A 19,276-nucleotide genomic window follows, 5' to 3' on the forward strand; every position below is an offset into this window, starting at 1 on the left:
GTCCCATAACTCTTCATTGTCATCACATTTTATAGCTATATGAAAAAAATATAAGACTGCAAAGTCAAACTCCCTGAGTTAAGAACTGAAGCTGCATGTGTCACATCAGTTTGGCTTCCTTGTGCTTCCAAGCTTATTAATCTCAAGTCATTTGCAGGGGGTATCAGGGTTGTACACGAGGGGAGCAGTTTTCTACTTAATTTCTGACTCATTTGCTGCGTAAGTTAGAGCATAGAATTAATGAAATACTGAACTGTTGGTCTTTAATTTAAAGAAAATGAACACCACACAGGAGAATAGGCTTCTATCTCTACCTCCGACATGAAATATGTTTTCTTAAAACTGAATTTTCAGAGATGGTCGGTAATTACTCTTCTTTAACTAAGTATGCAGTTTGAGCACCTGGTTTCTGGACATACAAGGTATTCAGAACTGCGATTGACGTATATCACAGAATCACAGAATTTCTAGGTTGGAAGAGACCTCAAGATCATAGAGTCCAACCTCTGACCTAACGCTAACAGTCCCCACTAAACCATTTCCCTAAGCTCTACATCTAAACGTCTTTTGAAGACTTCCAGGGATGGTGACTCCACCACTTCCCTGGGCAGCCTGTTCCAGTGCCTCACAACCCTTTCAGTGAAGAAGTTCTTCCTAACATCTAACCTAAAACTCCCCTGGCTCAACTTAAGCCCATTCCACCTCGTCCTGTCACCAGGCACGTGGGAGAACAGGCCAACCCCCACCTCGCTACAGCCTCCCTTGAGGTACCCATAGAGAGCGATAAGGTCGCCCCTGAGCCTCCTCTTCTCCAGGCTGAACAAGCCCAGCTCCCTCAGCCGCTCCTCGTAGGACTTGTTCTCCAGGCCCCTCACCAGCTTCGTCGCCCTTCTCTGGACCCGCTCAAGCATCTCCATGTCCTTCTTGTAGCGAGGGGCCCAAAACTGGACACAGTACTCGAGGTGCGGCCTCACCAGAGCTGAGTACAGGGGGACGATCACCTCCCTAGCCCTGCTGGTCACGCTGTTCCTGATACAAGCCAGGATGCCGTTGGCCTTCTTGGCCACCTGAGCACACTGCTGGCTCATATTCAGCCGACTATCCACCATCACTCCCAGGTCCTTCTCTGCCTGGCAGCTCTCCAACCATTCCTCTCCCAGTCTGTAGCTCTGCTTGGGGTTATTGCGCCCCAGGTGCAGGACCCGGCACTTGGCCTTGTTGAACTTCATGCAGTTGACCTCAGCCCATCGGTCCAGCCTATCCAGATCCTCCTGCAGAGCTTTCCTACCCTTAAGCAGATCGACACACGCACCTAACTTGGTGTCATCTGCGAACTTACTGAGGGTGCACTCGATGCCCTCGTCCAGATCATCGATGAAGATATTAAAGAGGACCGGCCCCAGCACCGAGCCCTGGGGGACGCCACTAGTGACTGGCCTCCAACTGGACTTGACTCCATTCACCATATCTAGAGCTGTTATTTGAGCAAAGATCTTCACGAAACACAAGTGCTTGATCTGCATATTCAATCTGGCCAAAGTTAGCAGATATGTATTCCAACATGCCACATATGAAAAATGAGAAAATCAATTAGAATATATATGACTGGTAAGCCAAATACGGACTACATATTCCAGAATAAACTGCCATGTAAACAAGTTCTAATGCATGGCCTACTCACCATATTATAAGTAATGAAAAAAATAATAATGTTTTAATCTACTTTAAATTAATGTCTCCTCTATGAAATGAAAATATTCATTTTCACCTGTGAAAATCATCACTTCTAGCCTAGTTCTGGCCTCAGAATTAATAACTTCCTCATGGGCCTTCCTGGTGTACACGTTGCTACAATACAAGATACAGCAGCTTGTTACATTCTCTTCACCTTGTGCAGACAAACAATTGCCAACATACTCTGGCTTTATAGTTTGACTTCAGTAGCTTTTAAACAGGGCAATTGATTTACAACCACTACAGTAACAACAAAATGAACAAAGGAGAAACACTGTGGTAAGCAAAATATGTATCAAAAATAAAAATGAATGTAGGTAGCCTAAACCTTCTGATTCCACTTTGATATCTGTGAAAAATTTTGATTGATGAAATGCAAAATTATTTACATATTAAACTCAAAATTCTGACGACTGCCAGCTCAACCTCTATCTGGCTTCTGAGGACACCACAAACACATGAAGACTTGTTTACAATATCTCCTTGTTATCCGATGTGTATTGTCATCGCTAAAATTACACGTTATGGCAGCAATCTGAGAAGTATGACTGGAGAGGTAGTTTCTTTACAGATTGCCACATTCAGAATGCTGGTACTCTTGACAGAATGGTTTTACTCATCCTTTGCAATCCAAAGTTGATTTTGTTGCTATTGCTTTTTAAGTGTGGCAAACGAAATTTACAGCATTTTCTCCAAGTCTTCATTTTGAAAAAAGGTGGGGAGAAACCTAATTTTTTGTCTCTAATTTCAAGAGCATTTTTTTTCCATAAACGAAGCATTCAGTTTTCTGTAAGCTTAGTTCTCATTTAGAAATCCAACTCCTTAAAAGGAAACTGAATTTTAAAATAGTGATTTTAGTATAAAAACTGGATAATGACCCATACATTGATTCCCTGTCCTATCTGCTGTTCACTACAGAAAAAGCTGTAACATGACCTTCTGGGAGATTGAAAGGAAGCTATGCTTTGCCGGTTCCACTAGTCACGGAGCTACTCTAATTTGTGTTTGTTGGTGTCCTTAAAGCAAAAATGATCACCCAAAAAATTATGTTTCCACAACACACAAGTTTTCAGTGCACAGAAATAGCAACAGAGCACTATTACTATGGTTTTCCATCCTTCGACTCTTTTACTACGGTAGTCCAGTTTATCCCAGGATCCCTTTGACATCCTTTCCAGGTAAGGAGGCAGCACCTGATATGCTAATGTAAATTCATATGATCATTGATTGGACAGGTTGGTTTGTGCAAAAGGACATACATCATATGCATCCAGGCATTCCTTTCCTCACTGAGAGTATTAATTAATATTGCTGTCCTTCACACCTGGCAAGAGCTATGGGAGCTATGGCTTTCTGATGTCCCCAAAAGATAATGCTCATTGTGAACAGAGGCAGGAAAATCTTGATGTTTAAAATGTCTGGGGGGAAAAAATCAATGATTTATGGTTCTGAGAAGGAACCTCTATCAACATTTGTTTCAAATATAACATTGACTCTGATCTACGTTTAAAGCTGGGCTTCTGAGCAGGAGCAGAAGCCTGCCAAGATGTACTTTGACTCAGTGCACTCAAACCAAAAGATGAGTTCAGTATTTAAAACTAAGCAGGTACATTCACAGAATCACAGAATTTTCTAGGTTGGAAGAGACCTCAAGGTCATCGAGTCCAACCTCCAACCTAACGCTAACAGCCCTCCACTAAACCATATCCCTAAGCTTTACATCTAAGCGTCTTTTGAAGACTTCCAGGGATGGTGACTCCACCACTTCCCTGGGCAGCCTGTTCCAGTGCCTCACAACCCTTGTCTTTATACAAGACTAGAATTTAAGTCTCTTTTGGGAGTCTTCTAGATGAAGCAAACAACTGTCATACACGCATTTGTTAGTTGCTTCAGAAAGACTTAATTTTAAGGAAATGAATGGTGAGAAGAATGCAGTTGATTCCTGATAGGAGCACATTTTGCAGTAGTATGGGGCTGGCTGTTTTGCTATGTCCTTCGTGGATGCATGTAGTCAACTGCAGACTCCCACAAGAATCTGTACATATTGCTCCCTGTATCTTTTTATTGCAGAGGATGCGACAAGATGCTAGGATTGATCTAATATTTTAGTAAAATATTTTTAGTAGAAAATGGAGGAATTTTCATCAAAATAATACAACTGTTTTTCTTTTTTTATTTTTCACTATTCCTATACTTTCTCCTATTAGCTTTGTATCCACATGATAAACAAAAAAAAAAAAAGTTTTTATTTTTTTGTTTTGACAATAATCACAGTCTTTGTCATTGACTCAGTTCTTGTGAGCCTTGGTTTGTTGGCTTTAACAGGTTACTCCTTTTTCCCATTACAATGTACTGCTAGAAAGAAGCATATATTTGACAGAAATGGACAAAAAAGTAAAATGAATAGTTGATCGAGTATAATGATAAAAAAATTTACCCAACTTCAGACTTCCAAATCGGTCACACATAAAACATCAATATACACAATACAGAGGAAGCAAAGAACACAGAGAACAATTTTAATTACTTCAGCAATAGATGCACAACAGAAGTTGGGTGGAATAAGTAGGCTTTCATTAAATTAATTGCTGTATTAGTAGTTAATTTTCCCCTTGACGTATGTCACCTTTTCTTCCATTATTCAGAAGCAATCCTGACAGACAGTGAACGTCATAAGCATTAGCCTTCTACACGCAGTGGACTTACGTCATGCTGCAGGACTTTTTTCCGAATGCTGTGTGTCGGCTGAAACTGCCATGTCTTCATTTGTAACAACAGCTGAAGGTGAGCCCAGGAAACCACCATGACAGCTTAAGGGATCACTGTCAACAATGTCTCAGGCCAGGCTAATAACCACCCATCTGGTGAAAAGACACTACAAAAAGCACCAAGCTTATTAGTAAACAAATCTTTGGAGACTCACAGTGTAGCTTTTATTTTAGTCTTAGACAGAAAACACACTTCAGATTCTTGTAAAGCATTTAATGTTATCCCAATTAAATAGGCACTTGTGAGTCCAAGGCTTTGAACATCAGTTGTAGCTGGACTGTAGGCATTTTTTAAAATCCTGTGTGAATCTTCAGATAGCTCTAGACTTTTTAAAGTCCTGAACTGTTGCCTAGATAGTTTCTGACAAAATTTCTGGGAGGGGGTGATACACAAACTAAGTTCCTCTGTTCTGGCCAAGGTTTCCTCCCTTCCCCTTCCCCTTCCCCTTCCCCTTCCCCTTCCCCTTCCCCTTCCCCTTCCCCTTCCCCTTCCCCTTCCCCTTCCCCTTCCCCTTCCCCTTCCCCTTCCCCTTCCCCTTCCCCTTCCCCTTCCCCTTCCCCTTCCCCTTCCCCTTCCCCTTCCCCTTCCCTTTCCCCTTCCCCTTCCCCTTCCCCTTCCTTTCCCCTCCCCTCCCTTTTTCCTTCCTCTTTCCTTCAGTAAGTATTTGGATTCAGGACCATAACCAAAGTTAATTGCATATATTTGTTTTGGATAATTGCTTGGATAACTATTTATCACAAAGTAAACATTATGCTTAACTAGTTATTTTAGAGCTGACAATGATAAATGCAGGCTGACTCTTTTAAAGTGGTACTATATTTATTTCCACCTCTCACTTGGAGCTCATGCAGCTTGGTGAACATGGAAGTAAAATACTACGTTCTCTTTTCTCCTGCATTCTCTCTTCATATGAAAATGCCAGTTGTTTATTAAGACAAACAAAATAATTTATTGTTTTGATATCATATACAAGATATTAAGTGATTTAACTAATTCCATGAATGTGCCTTAAATGATGAGAACATAGTATTCCTTACCGTATTTGTTCTTTATCTTATTAAGTGACAATAATGCAGACAGTAAATGGCACCTTCCACACAAAACACATTCTAAATTTAATGTCAGTCTAATCACAGGAACATAAATATATTAGCATGAAGATATTACAAGTCTGTTCAGTAAACAGAAGTAGATGGAGTTGTAACAAACAAACAAAAAAGAAGGATATAAAAAAAGGCTTTCTTTTTGTCAGACCCTTCTGCTCTCTGTAGCTGGATTTGAATCTAAGATTTTTAACTTCCCAGACAAGCAGTAATTCATAATTCCATGCACTCTTCCTCAAATGCTAATATTTTTCTTACTGAATCTACATTATTTAAATTCCAGACAATATTACTTGTTCAGCAATATGCAAAACTCTTATTATAGCCCAAGCTAAGAAGACTGATGATCTTGAAGATGAAGCAGTAGACAGTTCAAAAACCCATGACTGATTTCAAAGCCAACCAATACTTAATTAATGGAGAGACCCAGAAGGCAAAATGAAAATAAAATCAACCTTTATGATTGTAACTGGATAAAAAGTCTCTATTATGTTGTAAAAAGTGTCTTTACCATTGATAATGACATACAAACAAACAAGGCTGGTGTTTTTGCCTGCAGCTACCTGGATGCAAGCCTTACTTTCCAGGCAGACAAAGAGTGAAATTATTAAAAAATGCAGTGGACACACTCAAAAATTAAAGAGGATAACCTACCCCCAGAATATACACTCAGCTACTTCATTGATATAAAAAAGTGACCTTGTCCTTTTCACATTACATTCAAAAAGAGGGCAGAAATTACATAACACAGCAGCATATCTTGCAACACAGCAATTTCCCAAAAGGTATTTAGAAGCATTGTGAGAGTATTAGCATTAGGGTAGTAGAGTTTGTCTTGCTGTTTGGTCTTGCCCCTCTTTACACATCATTGGGATACAGTTAATCAATAAGAATTCAGTTATAAAATTGCTTCAATATGTAGCTTTCCAGAGCAAGGTCTACTCATGTGAATGGTTTTCATCACGAGAGGAAGAAGAAATGAAGAGTTCACCAAAATCAGTTTTAATGTAGCACGAGGTTTCTGATTTCACCAGTTGATATTACTGTGTTAACTGGTGCGACAAAGGAGAAAAAAAGTGTTGTACTGATGAGGGAGATGAATACTGAAATACAAAAAGAAAGAAAAAAAAAAAGTGTGATTACACAATAGACTCATTGAACATTGAGTATATTAAAAATAGAAACCTTTTTCTATCTATATATGGGATTTGGTACTTTAAGGTACATAAATTATTGAGAGCCTTATTTCTGCTTTCTTAGCATACTATGCTTTCTTTCTCTCCCAGAGATTACATTTCTGGTAGTGTATACTTTCAGTAAAGCTTAAGAAATGACACCAATACAATGTTGTTTACAACCCCCCCTAGCAGTCTTAAAATTTTCCAGGATATTTATGTAGTTGACAGCCTGTACTTTTAGAACTCTCTCTCTACTTGTTTCTGGCTACATTCTTCTAATTTTTATACATGAAAATCCAATTAAAATCTAAATGCATTTTACCCAGGCTTTGCAAGTAAGTTTCTCTACTACAGTAGTAATTTTACAGATACTTAGCTATTTTCATTCTGAAGAGTCAAAATATTTTATAACTGCAATATAACAAGCCACAAGGCAAACTGTATATATGGATCTTGTCATTCAGTGCTAACAATCCATTTCAGAAGTGGAAGTCAGCATCTGTTTGACAACATAGGACAACATGAGAGACCATTTAAAACAAAGGGAAATAGTTTTAACTCTGAAACTGCAGAAAGTAAGATACCCATATTTCCCAAATGAGTGTATAAGGAGTACGTGAGTATCGGTATTTTAATTCTTGCACATACAACCTAGAATATATAATCACAAGTGCTGAGGACCTTGATTTTACATCCAAACTGAGAAACAAACAGCCTATCATCTGCAAAAGAACACTGCCTCCCGTTACAGTACAGGACGTTGGTACAGAAGGTCCTCAGAGGAAAGAGTGCCATCTGCTGAATTGCTACCATACAGGAGCAATTTGTTTCCTGGGATAACTTGACTAAGAGAATTTTGCTTTTAGAAATTTGTAAATACTTGCTTCTTAACTATCTTTACACTGCTCTTCTATACACATAAATTAGGATTCAGTCATTAAATAAATGATAACCTTTTGCTGAGACCAGTTTCTATCATAATGGGAAATATGCTCTCATTCTCTAGTGTCCTGTTTCCTGCCTGCCTACCTCATAAGGTATGGAGTTTAAGACCCTCTTTTTTGTCGTTCTTTATTAGAGCAGCAGCTATTTTAGAAAGATCCCATGGGTCATTACAGCTTATGTGTGTTTACTGATACAAATAATAACCAGAAACTCACTTCTCACATCTTAATTCTTAGAAAGGGAAAGAAATAGTAAACTGGCAGAAGAAAAACATATATTTGCAAAAAACAATTTGTCTAAGTAGGTTTTGCATGAGGCATTCATCAATGTATTTATCCTCATTAACATTCCAATATGCCCTTAATTTTAAAATAACATGTTGGATTTGAAAATCTGTATGTTCACAGTTACCTCTTCATCAAGTCATACAATCACAGAATGGTTTGGGTTGAAAGGGACCCTAAAGCCCACCCAGTTTCAACCCCCTGCCATGGGCAGGGACGCCTCCCACTAGACCAGGCTGCCCAAAGCCCCATCCAGCCTGCCCTGTTGTTTTCATCAGAAAAGTGATATAAATTCACACACACAAAAATCACAGAGAGGGAGAATCAGTGTCAGGGAAGGTCATGGCCTGTGAATATCCATTAGTGGAGTGACAGCAGCTAAGGAGGAGAGGGCAAGGGGATGGGTGAGGTTGATTGGGTGGAAAAGACAATGAACCCATGTTTTGGTAGTCATGGCCCATTAGATGAGCTCCACTGCTCATGAAAGCAGCCTAAGTATAGAAAGGTAACACACTGACTAGTAAAAAGCTTATGGCCTGACCTTAGCCTTGCATCAGAACATCATTCGGTTTCACAAGTACATGTGCCCTTGAACAGGCCTCTGGCTAGGCAGGAGGAAAGGACTGTGCCAATGCTAAGTAGTACAGATCAGTCTGTGGTACCATTAAGCAACACCCTGAAGACAGCTGGAAGAGGACAGAAGCGAAATTACTGGAATTCAACTGTATATCAGCTGACCTGTCCTGAATATCCATGAATGTGCCATTCTCATAGCAAATGTGAGGTTAATTTGACCTACCTTGAAAAGGAAGAGGCTTAAATTAGGATACATTACCTAATACTTGTTACGGTCTAAGGCTGTGCCCTCTGTCAGAGTGCACGTGGCTCAGCAGACAAGCAGGAGCTTGTTTAGCTCCAGGAACTCAGTCCTGTGGTGAAGCCCTGCCTCACTGCATTGCAAATCAGCCGCTCAGAATCATAGAATCGTTCAGGTTGGAAAAGACCTCTAAGATCATCTAGTCCAACCTTTAACCTAGCACTGACCTAGTACTGATGCCAGTACTCCTAGCGTCCAGCCCACAGGCACAGGTGTCATCTTGAGAAACATTAAAAGGGTGCGTAGGTTGCATTGTTGAAGCAGCTGTTAGTATTGCTTCATGTAGTCACAGAACTCATTCATTCTTACTCCCTGCCACTGCAGCTCATGCTTTTGTATAGTTATACTACTGCTTACGTATGACAAGCAGTACGCGAGACAAGTATTATGAATCAATCGGTATTTAATTATAATATCTCTAGTAACAGTCTGTTGTCTCGATTCAGACATTCTTTGTTGAGCCAGTAAATTATACTGCATATTTGCATAGGTCCTTGTACCTTGCATTAGCATACGTTACTTCAAAATCTCAGCAGAAACAAGCATGTATCTATACCTATACCTAAACACACCTTAGCACACAATCCACTTCTAAAGACAATCATAAGATTTCTTGAAAACAAAACTGCATTCCTGTTTGGTGAATGTAGCTCAACACATCCATAGACACAGGATGATGGTGCCATTTTAATCACGTTTCCTATTCTTGACTCTGCATTTAGCAAATACTAGCTTGTATGATAGTCACTCATTTCCAGAAGTTTTTTAAGATTCTGTATTTAATCAGAGTGAAGAAGAGATGAAAAATCACATGCACGGAAGATGATGTTTAGCAGTACTCATAAACAAGCAGATCATTCACAGCTCCACAAACAAATGCATTCCAAGCAAAATTTTAAATGTGCTATGATTCTGGGGAATAAGTGAGATGCTAGTAGCCAGTAGCTTGACAAGTAAACTTGTAAAAATGTTTATGGCTTCTCTGGTTGAAAATTGAGTCTCTGGAGAAAAAGAGAAAGAAAGCTTTGCAGTTATGTCTTCATTGTTTTTTGTTTGTTTACATTTATTTGTAGGTGGATACAGAGAAGGCCATAAAACATTGAGTCATGTCGTGTTTGCAGATTTTGTACAGTCTGAGGATTCTGTAACTTAATTTAGAGATAAGAATGCAAACTACAAAAGAAACAGGCATTATAATAAGTGCAATGAGTGTTTGAGAAGCATGTGGACTCAGACCTGATTACAGTGATAGTTAGTTCTCAAGTTTATACTTTAATCTTGTTTGCTTCCCACATAATGGAAAAATATTTCCTGAAGCAAGATAGCTTTTGGAATTAGCTCATTGCAAACTCACATCTAGCTCTGAAGGAAATTTCACCAGCAAACCATCCTTACTCCGTTTGAGATCACTTTGATTCTCAAGGCTACTAAAAGCATCAGGCTCAAGTCCTTTTTCACTAATAAAATAAACAAACAGCAACTTTTTGGTTGGGGAGGGGTTACGTATGTAGAAAGACAACATTGAGGGGAAGAATACAAAAACCCTGCACAACCCTGAAAAGAGATGTGCTCAAAGGAAACAGATCGTGAGTTTTCAAGCATCAAATTAATATTTTTCAGTATATATTAGTAACAAAAAAGTTTGGTTTGTCAAAGTTAAGTCCAGAACAAAACTTTATCTGCCTGAATATCAGTTTTAAACACAACATTCTGTAAAGCTTCAATCAAAGAAGTTGTAAGGATATTGATGTGGGCAAAAGCTGGAATGATTCCAGAATGAGTATGGTCCAGAAATGAGATTTAATATCTTTGAAAAACTTCTGCAAATTGCAGGAGTGCCAAGTCAGTTAAAAATAGAACTTAGTAAATAAGCAAAACTGCATCAGCTGCCATGAAATCATATTCTTTTTTTTTTTTTTTTTTTCTTTCCCTAGGGCAAAATATGTTATCATCAAATCTTGAAAATTACCTCAAAGTAGGATTAAGCAGAGCAGTGCAAATTTCTAGCTTGCTAAAAGTTTTTATTTTCCCTAGTTCTTTTGTTGAGTAGTTGCCTTGAAACCAGAGAAGCTCCACTGGCATAAAATATTTGTGGATTAAGAATTATCTTTCCTTCTGCCTATTTCAATTCATGTAATAGCCCAGTGTGTTGCAGGTGCAGGGAGCTTCACCCAAGGAGAAACATGAAACAGAAATGTAACTTGCTGTAATGTAGATGAAAAAAAAAAAAAAGTGTAATAGCTAGACTCACTCTGTACTAAACCATATCTGTTCTGAAACAACTTACATGAGGAATTCTGAAACCCAGAATAAATTATGTTAATGTTGCTACCTGTAAATGTAACTGGTTGTATGTACTGAATAATCCATTTACTGTGTTCTGCAGGCAAGGAATATAAGGAGAAATATTTGTGTGTCCATATATGCCCATGTATACATAAAGTCATTTTTATGTAAATTTTCCATTTAAAAAATGATTTAAATTACCATTATAATCATGAGTTAATCCTATGCAGTTTGACTTTATTTGAATAAATGCTTCTTCAAAAACATTAATATAGCTTGTAATCATTAGTTATATTTTTGTTCATCATAAATATACTAAATACGTATTAATTAGAACTATGTTACAGTGTGTTTATAGAAAACCATTAAGACTATGTAAATTTGAAAATGGAAATTCACTGCTTTCTAATTTTGTGCAGGTCTCACTGGACAAAATAAACCCTGCATACGTTATATAAGAAACCTCACTGTAAACTTCTCAGTCTTTTCAAGATGAAGGAGACTACTGGGGTGTATCCAGTAGAATAGCAAGATCTCAAGGTAATCGGTAAGTGAAAACAAGGCTACATTTCCAAATGAGTTAAAACAGCTGTTTCAAAATTGTTTCCAGAGAAAACGAGTAAATTGTAAATTATAAAACATGTTTTCTTCGTAGGTGGTAATGGTGTCCAAGCCCAAGACCCTACTACAAATTTCAGAACACACTGCTGCTACAGCCAGTGTGTTCCTTTCAATACAGTTTTATATTTTGCTACACTTACCTCTAGCATTACAAAGATTTATGAGTATGCTAACCTTTATAGTTCATGAGAATTTCCATAACCCACACAGCATATAATAGCAGCTGCCTGATAACCAGGCTAGAGATCTAAGTATGCATCATACAGGCTGTCACAGAGGATGTCAATAAGTTTGTTCCCATCTACCCAACAAACATTTACAAAGGGAGCAGACACTTTTTGCTACTTCCTTATTTTCATAGGTTGTAGCAAAGCCCTCCCCAGACTACTTTAGCAAGCTTTAGCTTTGTTAGTAGTCTTAAGCTCCAATAATTAAAAGATTAAGTACTAAATCAGTATATTAAGAATACTATTAACAATGTATTTTATAACATCAAATTATTCTTACTCTATTTTATGAATGTTATATTTATATTATTAAGACTACGTAGGTTGTATAAAAAAAATTACTAACTACAAAACCAAAAAATATACAAAACGTCTAAAAAGAAGCCTTTTATATTGTGTTTTCTAAAAGGAAGGAAACGTTTTCACCTTGTTGCACTGAAATCTCCAATGCCCACATAATCTCGGACAGTGAAAACAGCAAAAATATTTTACTGCTATGTATCGTTCTTCTCTGTCAAGCATCAGTCTCATTAAGAGACCTCTCTCCTCAGGCTGATGGATAGTCATCGTGCCAGTACAACTAGGAAACTCATGCTGCAGGAAAGAAACTACTCAGTAATTGCCAGAGATTTAGTCTCACACCTTTCCTATTTATGGGACTTGCAGAGAAGATGTATAAACATACAAGTCTGACTACATTGAAGCAAAGAATGAGTACATCCAGTCAACTTCCTAGATCTAGATCTAGATATGTGGTGGGTTCACCTGGCCTGGTTGGTGAATGACCACCCTGGGAAGCAGCATCAAACTACTTCCAGGCTGAGCCTGTTTACATGTGTTGATAGTGATAGGACAAGGGGAAATGGTTTTAAATTAAGACAGGGGAGATTTAGGTTAGATATTAGCAAATACAAGCAAATTATATTGACAGCACATAGAGTACGGGCAAAAAGCAGACCTTGAAAGTCAGCTTATAATAGCTGTGTGCTATGGACTGCCTGTTCCATTGGGAGACATAAAAATAAATCAGAACATTTATATGGAGGTCAGAACAACCTAGTGTGATTCAGCACACAAAGAGCAAGACAGTGCCTACCGAAAGGCTGGACCTGATTACTGGGACTGCTTGTGGCACTCGAGTCTGTGACAAGAAGCCCTGTGTGCTGTCTGGGGTTCCTCTGAGTTCGTTCGAATTAGATGAACCCAGAAGCCTGCTTTGGGTTACTTGGCTATAACATTTTCTCAGACACGAAGCATTGAAAACATGTTCTTGCTTTAATGGCAGCTGAGAAAGAAAAGAAATTTTGTAACATCAGTCTGTACCTGTGTGGTAAGATAATCAGTCGTCATAAAAATGAAGACAGAAGATGTGTGTCACCATGCACATTTTTCCTTTTATCATTAATTTCTTTCTCTTAAACTCATATAAAATGGACACAGAAGAAAACATGGCTTGTTTTTTTTTTTTTTTTTTTTTTTTTTTAGTGCAAATCACTTACTTGTCATCAGGTAAATTCTAATTAGGCTTTTGTTATATTTGTGTGCATACTTATTAATTCAATAATTATATATCTTTAAAGAATGACATTACCCTTATTTACTACATCTACAATGTAAAGCAGAAGAGAGTCAGGCAGGCAGAGAATAGCTAAGCAGCTTTTCCACCAGCAAGATGCACTTCTGATACATAAAACAGTAGAAGCCAGGACAATGTTCCTAATCCTACACTTGATTTATTACATCAAATATTCTTGATATTTATTTCCTCATTTGTGTGAGACACAAGAAGAAGATAATTAATATGATCTTACTTTCTTAAATGCACAAGAAAACAAGTTTGTTCATTTTCACTTGTTCTTGGCTTGTTGAAGCTCAAGAAAAGGATTTTGTCTGTATAGCAAGGGTAACAGACAGGTACAGTTTCACTGACAGTTGAAAATGCCTTCTGTTTTAATCATAGTCATTTGTCCCTACCCAGAAAAATGATGGACATAATAAAAACAAAGGAAGACAAATGAATAAATTACGTCCCGCAGGGGGAGTGGGGGTGGGGGAGGAGAATACAGGGGGAGGGCAGAGAACGAGAGCACTCAACTGCCTGTATTTCAATTACAGGAAAAGCACAATGATCCCCTTGCATGTACATGCAACTAATAATTCCTGATGCTTTGCTCCTCCCACTTCCTCTTCTGCTTTAATACTAAATTGGTCACAATAACAATAATTATCTCTTTCCTGGATTCCAGTCCATTCTCACCAACACATTAGTAAAGCATCTCATCCCTGCCCTATTTACATGCTACCCTCAGTAATAGGGCTCAGACAGATTTCAGTAAAATCTTACATAGTTATTATGCTAGTTCAAAAACTTTTTCATGTCCTTGTGTTTACATATGTACGTGTGTTGCTTTTATGCAAATACTTATAAGTTAGGCACACAGAAGAAGGTACATATTAAGGCTATCCAAGTTTTCTTAAGTATTCAGTAGCAAAACTTAAAGCAAAACTTTTAGGTTGGATATTAGGAAAAACTTTTCTACCGAAAGGGTTGTTAGGCACTGGAATGGGCTGCCCAGGGAAGCAGTTGAGTCACCATCCCTGGAGGTCTTTAAAAGATGTTTAGATGTAGAGCTTGTTGATATGGTTTAGTGGAGGACTGGTTAGTGCTAGGTCAGGGGTTGGACTAGGTGATCTTGGAGGGCTCTTCCAACCTAGACGATTATGTGATTCTGTGAAAAAATTCTTCCTGAATGACAAGACATTTTCATCTTCAAAGGAGTAATTTCCACTCCTCTAGCCTGGACAAATAACAGAAGTTAACCTCCACCTGGGTTTTTCTCCAGCCGCAGAGATACGGTATTCTCTCAGATCTGCAAACAGCGTCCCTAACTGAAGCCATCATGCTGGATAGTAAGATTAATGAGAATATTCATATCTAAACTTCTTATTTCCTCTATGATGTTACATGACTTTCTACTGTTAGCCTTGTATATTAAAAAATAACAATCTGTATATGTGGTTTCAGATGAAGAATGTTTCCTTATATGATATTTGTATACAAGGTGTAGATCAACATAAAGTTTTTATTTTATAGCATATAATAAAAGTTTTAGAAAATGAGAAAGGTAGGTGTGTTTCCTGTTATCTGCTGAAGAATATATTAGTTCTGATTTTTTTTTATTTGTTTTAAGATGATGTATCTCTGCCTTATATTTGCCCTGTGTTTAGAGAAGACTAGATGCTCCACAGAAATTAATGAAAAAGAATACAAGCATAAAGGGAAGACAAACTAACAGAAGCATTTTGATCAACGTTTTTAATTCAAATCAGCTGTAAGAGCTCTTTAGTGAATAAAATATTACTAGAAGTTAAATTCTATGCCTCGTATAGCTTTAGGCTTCCTCATCATATGGATCGTGCAGTCGAAGGAAGTAGACTTTAAACAAAGATTTCTAAAACATTCACACTTTATTAAAAATCCAGAAATAGTAATTATGGTCAAAAAAAACACAAAACAAACAAACAAACAAAAAACAGACTATCTCTATAGAAAACAAAATAATCTAACCAATCTAAAGATATTTTGTAATTTTAAGAGACATTCTTTTAGATTGAAATTAGAAGAATCTCTGGAAAACATACGTGTAATCTAAAATGAAAATTTTAGAACAAGATATAGGTACGCTTTGTCCTTCTACACAAGGTACTATTACCTGACAAATTTCATCTACTAATATCCTTTAATTGCCCTCAATGGTACGCACTTTTAAAGCAAGAACAGATGTTATTCAAGGAGCATATAAACCCTTCCTGATTAAAATACATTGGTAGAAGAAGGAAGTAAATATTTTTATGCTTAAAAAAATAAGATTAATTATCAGGAACATTGGACAACATTGTTTTCTGGATACAACAGGAGAAATATAGATTTATAAGGCAGAGAAACAAGAAAAAAAATGTTTCTAACATGGGTGTGAACTGCAGTGTTTTATCTTACAGAACACTGGGCCAAAATTATTTCAGTTTGATTGTAATAAAGTTAAAAAGTCTTCTAGTTTCAAAGCTTTTCATATGAAAATTAGTTTTTACTTAAACCGGTTTCCCATAACAAAAACCTTAAAAGCAGTGATTGTGACCTTGCCTTACAAAAACAACTATGTTCAAAATCCCTGCATTGTAAAGGCAGATGTTTTTTGGTTATCTCTTTGTTTCTATTAGAATTATGTGATGCTTCACACTGGCAGTATTACAGTTTCTTTAAGGCTCTATCAGTTCTGAATTCTTGTGTCTCTGCAACAAACTAGTATTTTTTTTTCTCATATCACCGCAGTGTATGCTGCAGTTTGGATGCTTAGAACAAACCCTTGACTGTCACCACCCTTACAAGGTTTGCTTAAGCTGTGAGCTCTGATTTGGATCTAGCCTCTGAGGACAACTTTCCAGTTCACTGCCAACTTTCAAGTCTTTTCTGTGCAGTGTTTACTGTAGGCAGTCTACATGAACTCTGCTTCTTCGTGCATCCCAGTTTTCCCTCCTCTGTAACATATTTTGTACTTAAACTGTGTGGCCCTGTGTTTCAGCAAGTGAGCCAGGAGCAATCCCCAACTCCTGGCAGGCTGAAAGCAGCAGACATTTTGCATTGTGCTCAAAAACTACAGTGCACATGGCAGCCTGCTGGTAAAGCACAACACAAAGAAGAAAAGACAAGGCTCAAGCTAACTCCCAAGGTAGCCCTTGGGAGATGTCTGTAGGGACTATTTCTACAGTACTTGTTTTAGCTGATAGAATAAAGAGAAAAAATACACACATAACCTAATGCAAATCTTTTGTGCAGACAAAAAGAAAACAGAACACGGTAAAAGGATGATTTCAGACTTCACTGGTTTTGTCTGTCTGCAAATTCTTAACCCTATGCCTTTTCTGTAGTCTCTTTCTATGCTACACATACATAGCAGGCAGTGCATTCCAAACCCTGCATTTCATAGAAAGTGCTGAATGGACTGACTCAAGAATGCATTTTTTCCTTTTTCTCGGGGCATAATGTTTGCTGCCCATGGAGGTCTTCCACCTGTGCCCAACTTTACAAACTTGAATCATTAATAATAGTTAATAGTTGGGATCACGTACATGAAGACATGCCACATCTGAAAACCTTTTATTGATTTGGGACCTTGTTGCTGGCATTTCTCACTGAAAGGAGAGGGTCAAAAATCTTAGGATTTTGGCTAAAGTCCTTCATACCAATGAATATTCAAGATGCAACTTAAACTGCATATAAATCAATGAGTTTAGCACTCTAATAAAATTCTCGCTGGTCAGAAATGTTACGAACATGCTTTGGAAAGTGTCTATCTCCAGATGGTTAGTAGAAATGGATTTTATTTAATAGCAATCTACTAACATGTAGATTAAAACTACACCAACTAGAAGACTCCAATTCCAGGTCATCTTCAAATTTCTTTCTATGATCTACTGAAATTAAGTACTACCCCCGCAAAAAGCTCAGCCATCTGTGGAAAAACAGGCTTTGTAAGAGAATGCAAGAATGGTCTGTTAGGGATAGTAACTCTGTTAATAATTATCTGACTTGAATTTGCCCGTTTGCATGTTCATGATACAGTTAAAGAACACGATGAAACAGAAATACCCTAAACCTATTTGGCCACTTACGAGCACATTATTACGCAGGCTGTTACGACTCCAGTCAGTGAAACCCCATGCTTTTGACGTTTTCCTTAAGACAAGCCCCAGCTTATATTCCAGTCTCATGAGAGGTCCCAGTTTTCGTAATGACTCACAATGTAACAAAGTCTTTGTGCAATATGGTAATATCAATCATTATGTCTTACCTTTTACCAAGATTATATATTTATGATTAAACCAATTTACTTGTGCAATGCAGCCATATTACAGGAAGGTCTTTGATTCATTATGCAGATTTACGAAAATGCAACCCTTTGAGTTCAGGAAATTGCATACATTTTCTTATTCTAAGAAGAGGCAAAAAGTTTTGACAAGAGTGGGGCCAACAAATGGCTCATGAAAGGGTATTGCATCATCCCTCATGTCACAGAACCCTAGAATGGCTTGGGTTGGAAGGGACCTTATAGATCATCTGACTCCATGTCACACACTGCGCATTGCATTGGGCAGAGCTAATGTAGTGAATGGCATAACGTTTTTCTTAGCACCCTGGTAAATCCTCTTCTGATGATAGTGAGACTGGGTTGAAGAGTTCTCAAGTTCTTCATTGCCTTCAAAAAGAAAAGCCTAATGGGCTTGCTTAGTGGTGGCCATGATCTATTCTGACTGCGGGAGGATTTTACATTCTATCCTCTACATTCACATGATCATTGTACTTGATCTGTGAATTACAACTGATTTGTGCATGATTACAACTGATTTGTGCATGATTAGAAAGGCAGAACCCCTTTCTAAGGATCAAATTTACATAAGTAACACTTTCTAGAAGCATTCTTGTTTGCTAAACAAGAGAAAGGGCATCCAGTACTGCTAGAACGATTTTAAAGTCCATTCCCAGCTGTCCTCTTTCCCTTGAGAGAGTTATGCCAAATAAAGGGTACTTGAAGGAGCAGCAGCCTGCTCCTGGCTGCTGTAGACAAGATTTCCAAATCAAATATGCACATACATGTTGGCATGCTGGTAAAAGGCAGCAGGCCTACCAGCAACAACGAAGAAAAGAGCAGCCTTCTCTCCCAGGCATTTCAGTCAAATTGCTTTTCCCTCTCTCTTTACAGCTCTTCCCACCCCAGATAATCAGCAAACAAAGCCAGTCACAGTCCAAACGTTTGCAAGAACACGGTTAAAAGCACCATCGGGAAACAGAATCAAGGCAGTTGCTAAACATAGGACTGTCCCTGCCCTTCAGAGATGCCAGCTGGCTGGATCTGGACCAGCCTGGCTGGTCTTACGCGTCCCAGATCTGTCAGAGCTATGAGGCACGCACACGTTGCCTCTGCGTGCGCTGTATCCCTGTGCCAGGGCAGGCGGCTTCGGGTTATTTTTTTTTTGTTTTCCGACAGACCGGCCAGCCTGCCGCTCTTTCACGCCCCTTTATGTGCCGTGCACCACTGCGATCTCGGGCACTCGCCGCGACGCCCGGGTAGCCCTGCCGCAGGCCGCTGTCGGGCGGGTTGCCCGGCGAAGCGCCGAGGCCCTCGGCCGCCGCGGCAGCGCCCCGGCCGGCGCAGCAGCGCCGCGGAAGGCCCGCAGGGCCGGGCCCGGCTGCCCT

This window comes from Aythya fuligula, chromosome 6 (genome assembly GCF_009819795.1).
Source record: "Aythya fuligula isolate bAytFul2 chromosome 6, bAytFul2.pri, whole genome shotgun sequence".
Lineage (NCBI taxonomy): Eukaryota > Metazoa > Chordata > Aves > Anseriformes > Anatidae > Aythya > Aythya fuligula.